The sequence below is a fragment of the Aptenodytes forsteri genome, unplaced genomic scaffold, assembly GCF_000699145.1.
Source record: "Aptenodytes forsteri isolate BGI_AS27 unplaced genomic scaffold, ASM69914v1 Scaffold234, whole genome shotgun sequence".
NCBI classification, from domain to species: Eukaryota; Metazoa; Chordata; class Aves; order Sphenisciformes; family Spheniscidae; genus Aptenodytes; species Aptenodytes forsteri.
Genome location: NW_008794006.1, coordinates 1056711 through 1063059, shown reverse-complemented (window position 1 = coordinate 1063059; position 6349 = coordinate 1056711).

The window sequence follows — 6349 nt, the reverse complement described above, 5'->3', positions numbered from 1 at the left end:
AGGAGGTTGTAGTGAGGTGGGTGTCAGTCTCTTTTCCTGAGTAACAAATGATAGGACAAGAGGAAACGGCTTCAAATTGCGTCAGGGGAGGTTTAGATTGGATATATGGAAAAATTTCTTCACTGGAAGGGTTGTCAAGCATTGGAACAGGCTGCCCAGGGAAGTGGTTGAGTCACCATCCCTGAAGGGATTTAAAAGATGTGTAGATGTGGCACTTAGGGACATGGTTTAGTTGTAGACTTAGCAGTGTTGGGTTTGCGGTTGGACTGAATGATCTTAAAGGTCTTTTCCAACCTAAATGATTCTATGATTCTATAAAACAGTGTAGTGATTTTCAAACTAGGCAGGTCAAGACTTTGTGGCAGTGTCTAGCAGTTAAGATTAAATGAGTGGTGCCTATCTCTGCCAGGAAAAAGGAAATTGGGAGAAGTCAGTATGGTGGGGTCCACATTGTTTATTCCACCCACAAGCATCACATTAACTGCTTTCTGTGAATGACAAGCATAATTTTGGACCAAAGAGGCTTGATGCTCTTTAAAGGACCATAAACTCATCCATGACATTTTTGATTTCCTGGTATCAATATCCCAAGGAACTAAAACTGATAAAAAGCCCAGCAAACACCACCACCTTTTTGTGAGACAACAAAAATAGAGATGAACTCTTAAAAAAAAAAATTGGCTGTACAGATCAGTGTATAACTTAAGCAATTAGTTCATATGCAGACAGTCTGCTCTGGAAATTTGATTTATGGGACCAGTCCTGGCTTTACTGAGTTGTCTGAAGTGGTTTTACCTCAGGCCAAGGATTATGGATTGGGATGTGAAAAATGGAGTTTCTGAGAGAAGTTCACTTCCTGGCTTACTTCATCAAGTATTATGAGTAAACATAAACAAGGGCTGTGATGCTTCAACTTCCAAAGCACAGCTAAGCCAAGAATTGTATTACCTATTCAGCAGCCACAGCTGAACAAACAAAACATTTTCATCTCCCTGCAAAGGAAAACATTCTTCAGTCATTCCCAAAAGAGAAGACACTCGTGTTATCTCATTCCTGTTTGACATAATGTCACTAGGTAATCATGCTCACCTCATTTTTCTCACTCAGCATTATCTACTCTTGTCCCTTACTTACTCTTTTTACAGAACAGTATCTTTTTACAGAACAGTATACGAAGCAGTTAAACTCTCTTCTATTACTTTTCGCAATATACTTTTTTTAAGAGTCACATACAGTGTTGGATTAAAAGGACATACAGGCAAGGACTTGATAGCAGCTGCGATCCTTGCCCAGGAAGATTAATTGTGCTGGTGACTACATTGCCACAGATGAAGAGGCCTTTCCCACATTGCAGCTGCATGGGAGATCCTAAGAAAGAGATTGATAATGGGTGTTTCACCATGTGGTCTCTCACACATTTCTATAGAAACACGTCTGTGGTAGGATGCAAAGATGCCCTTGGTGCCTGGGATGGTGAGAGAAATAAAGCCATGACTAGTTCTACTACAAAAGCTTCCTATAGTGGACACTGAACAGAACATAAGAAATAATTTGTCTATGGTACTTTTCCTTTTTCTCCATGGGTTTTGTGGCTTAACCTCTAAGAAGACCTCACAGTGGTTCTTAAAGCAGTTGTTTAGTGCCAGCAAGTTCTCCACTACTTGTCAGAAATTTTTTACTCTTGCTGTCCTGAAGCATTGTAATTTGAATATGGCAAGCAGGGAGTAAACTTGTCTGAAGACTGTCTTTACAGGCCCCTCATATTGTCACTTGTTAACTAAGAACCAGGCTCTGATGATTTAGTGATTAATATTTAAAACAACAACAACGATGACAACAACAACAACAAAAATAATTTGTGAAGTATTTGTTCTGGATAACCATGTTCCACCAGCCCTATGAGAACAGCTCCTTTTCATGCCTCACTGTGGGATTCAAAATCTATATTTTCCAACACTGTACTCATATGTCAGCAGGTAACTGAAGCTTTCAAACTATTTGGGTTATTTTTATCTAATATACATCAAAATGTAAAGTTTAATTCCTCCATGATTACCATGCTAGGAACATATTGCAACCATTTACAATTCTGTCAATGAGCAGCCAAGCAGCACCAGGACTGATCAATGAAGCGTCCTGCTGTAGATCTCTGACTGAGTGTTTGAGTTTCCATGCCTTTACTGGCAATACAGAATATTTCAAAGTGTCATTCCAGACTCTTTAAGGAGCATTTCTTTGGGATGTGTGGTGGCCTGTTATAAGTTGGTCTGTTTTGTGGCTCACTCCAATATATTTCTGTTTCATTAGTATTAAACTACTTAGGAGAAATCAAGTCACTTATTTTTGTTTTAAAATAATCTCTATCCATATTCAGAATATAAGAAACACAGGCAGAAGCTTATCTTTTGTATTTACAGTTTCAGAAAGAAAAAGAAAAACCCTCAGATGATATCAGTTTTGTCTTTGTATTAATTCTTTTCTTGCAAAGCAAATAAAATTTTTTTCTGCCTTAGAGAAAACACCCAGAACTCTTAAGCAGCAGGTAGTCTATGTGTATATCAGATGGCATTAGAACTGTGCCATATAAAAAGAGACATCAATGTAGAAAACATAATAGTTTACATTTATTTGAAATCTACATCCAAATCTCTCTTCAGCCTGTAATCTGAACCTAAGACTCAGCTGGAAATGATGCTGCCTTTGCCCAAAACTGGTCAAAGGTGGATAATGAAAAGATTAATTCCTCTCTCTCTCCAAGAGAGCAGTAGCAGCTGAGAAGTGGCTTTAGGCCACTCAACCTCACTTGCATCCCAGATAACAGCTGTGCAAACCACAGAATTTTTACTTCCCAGGGGTTTATTAAAATGCTTTTTCTCTTTTGATGTGTTGTTTATAAAAACTCACATGACTTTTGCTTTGAATGAATCTCAGAACTTGGGAATATCCTCTGCTGATTTTACCTATATGGTGAATAATATGCTTTGTACAAGTTTCATCTCAAAAGAAATAAAAAAGATTATCCCTGAGAAACTATTCTAAGAGATAATATAGTTGATTGCTCTGTAAGTCTGAATATATTAGAACTTGCCAGAAACAACCATGTTATTGCTCAGTGCTGACATTCGTCGGTTAGAAGCACAAGACTACTTCTCACAAAACCAGAATCATTTCTTGAACTGAAGCCCTAAAGACAGGTAATTTTAGAAATAACTACTGCCAATCACTAAAATTTTTACTTAGAAACCACCTTTGGCATGATAACATTATTTTTTAAGATCTGAGTACTTAGCAAATAACCAAGAACCAATAAATTCTCTTCACATTTTACATACATCACTAGAGTTTAAACCATATTTTTTGAGTTATAAAGGCGTACAACAGTGAACTAATGAAGACTTATCTGCTGAAAGAATTCACATGTTTTACCAATGTGTTCTGCAAAAGCTTGCAAACCAAATTGGACCAGCACTCGTCCAATTTAATCTTCAGCGCATTCATCAGGAACAAGTACCATACTTTCATATGTGCTTATGCAGCATCTAACACAGTCAACTACAGTTCAATCCAAGATACTAATATACAAACAGTCGTCTTAGTAAGAGTGAGTGCAGGTCCAGCGTGCATGATCCAAGGATCTTGCATTTGAATATCCACCGAGATAACAATGAGTAAGCCTTTCAAACCCTTTCAACCTGGCTGGCTGTTACTGCACTCTGTTCTAAATACCACACTAAGTCCTAAGTCCAGAGTCTGGTCCAGAAAACTTACTGACCCTCTACATTTGCCTCTGAAGTAATACTTGGGCTAAAGCTCTCCCCCCCTGTTTAGCGGCTGAAACAGCAGCCCACCATTGGATGCTATTCCTCCTTGGAGCGCAGGCTCCTCCAGGCCACTAGTTCAGGATATCAGGGAGGTAGTTGCTTCGCAACCCTCTGTCTGTGGAGCCTTGTTTACAGTTGAAATTAGCTGCAGATGAAAGACAGCCAGTGCAACTCTTGTCCAGCCCTACAGTGTCAACTAGGGGGTGTTGTAGTTTGAATGGAAGATAAATTCCCAGTCAAGTCTGGACTCTGATCCAGGCTTAAATTATAAAAGAGGAATGTGCTCAGCCTTCTTGTTTTGCATCTTATTGCCAGCAGGTGGTGGACACGTTAACAGAGTGATTTAAATCATAATGAATAGAAAAAGGAAGAATAGCACAGACAAATGGATGTGAAGGCAAGAGGACATACAGGATAAAATTATGAATGTTTAGGTCACATGCAGTGCATGAGAATGAATGCAGAAAAGTCAATGAACACTGAGTGAACATGCAGAATTAAGGCAGACGAAACGTGATTCTAGGCTGACAAGCTGTGAACAAAATTGAATGAAGAAAGATGACAAATGACAAGTAGATATGTGGCACACAATGACTCAAGAAGGAAGCCTCTGAATGCCATGTTGACTGTCAGAAGCAGCGGAAAAAAGGGGGGAAAAAACCCAAAGAGAACTGAGCAGATATGCCAAGGATGAAGACAAATAACGGAACATGCTGAAAAGCTCAGGCAACATGCACTGAACTGGGACAATAGAAGCATGGTGATCCACTCCCAACCTTTGTTTCAAAAAAACCAGATTCTCAGAGTAACAGAAATAGAACTGGATATGCTTTTTGCATGGTTTTTCTAAAACTGAATATTTAACTAACTACTGCCAAACATACAGCAAAGTCCATTTTCACTGTTTTTTATCTACTTGTTTACAGAACCTGAAATTTTCATAAAAGTAATTCTAACAATGTAAGGACTCTTGTGGATTAAGCTGTCTGATTTATAAAGTTCTTGTTATTGCCTATACATATAGAGAAAGATGCTGTGTTTTTTCTCTACCCTAGAAAGGAAAAATAATAACAATATTAAAAGATATTATTAAACACCACCCTAAAGTATCTCTATGTGCCACAAGCACCTATAATTCTACCTGTATTCTTTATAGTGCTTGTATATCTAGACTACAGACTGCTTCGCAAAGCAATAAATTCACTCTTATTTCTCTATCCATGATCGACCTAAATGCCAAGGAGAATCTCATTTTTCATTTCATCTATTTTCATCATGGAGAAAAGATGGATTGTGTTAAAATTCTAAAGACCATATCTGTCACTATCACTATCTGACTATCTGTCACATTCATAATACAAAATAGAAAAATAAATACTACCTGGATTTTCCACTACAAAAAAAATTGCAAATTGCAAATTTCATTTTATTTAACTAAAAAATATTTTTTTCAAAGCAATTTTGTTTTTTAAGAAACTTAATTTAATCAAAGATGAATTTTCAGTCTTCCCTTGTAAATTAGCATGTTAAACATGACTATGAGGAAGAATTGAGAATGAATAAGAATATAATAACACTATGAGAGAAAGTAGTTTGTTGACCAATACAGTACATTTCAGAAGCACTAGACTGTAGAAATGCAGAAGTACACATATTTATTTATACATTATATTAAAAAAAAATGCCTCTGAAGTGGAAGCACCAGAGGAAAAAAATGTTAGCCCAGTTGTCCAGAATCCAGTTACATTGTCAGTACTCCCATTACAGCAGTTATATCAGGTTTATAATTATGGCCTTCACAATGATTTTTTTTTCCTTCAGTTTCAAGTCTATGAGCACACCATAATGCTTTTTCATATTTGCTTACACAACTGAAACTGGAGTGTCACCTCTAATGTCAAGGACTTGCCTTGCTGCTGAGCAGCACTGCTCTCTATTGAATGCCGTTTGCACACGCTGTAGTTCTTCTGTTTTGGCATCAGGCTGGAATTACTAAGGGCTTTCATTGTCTTGAGATCAACAGGTGCAGAACGTCTCTCGGATTTGAATGCTGTAGTTATCAGAGTAGCAATCAATGGTCTTATGTTATAGCAGTCATATTAAAATGCTAATTGCCATTAATGCCTTCCACTAATGTATTCAATTCAGCTGTGTTCTTTTAGTCCCATAAATGTTGATATGTGAGACTGTCCCATTAATTTCAATAGAGCACAGACATATACCATCCATAGGAGCACTGAAGCAGTTAAACAAAGCCTTATAATCTGATTAGATTTTGCTTGCACTGATATCTACCCTCATTTATGAAATTGTACTGAACTCTAAAGAATATAGTGATTGCTACTATACATGAAGAGATTTAATGCATTTCAACCTACAGTAATTCACAGTCGTAGTAAATAATCACAGTCACCTCTACTCACATCAGCTCTAAGATTACCTGACAGCGAGGCTCCATGGAGCACTGGAAACACTTCTGTTAACTAGCAAAGGGCCATGTTGTCACAGATTATTGGACCACAGATTTG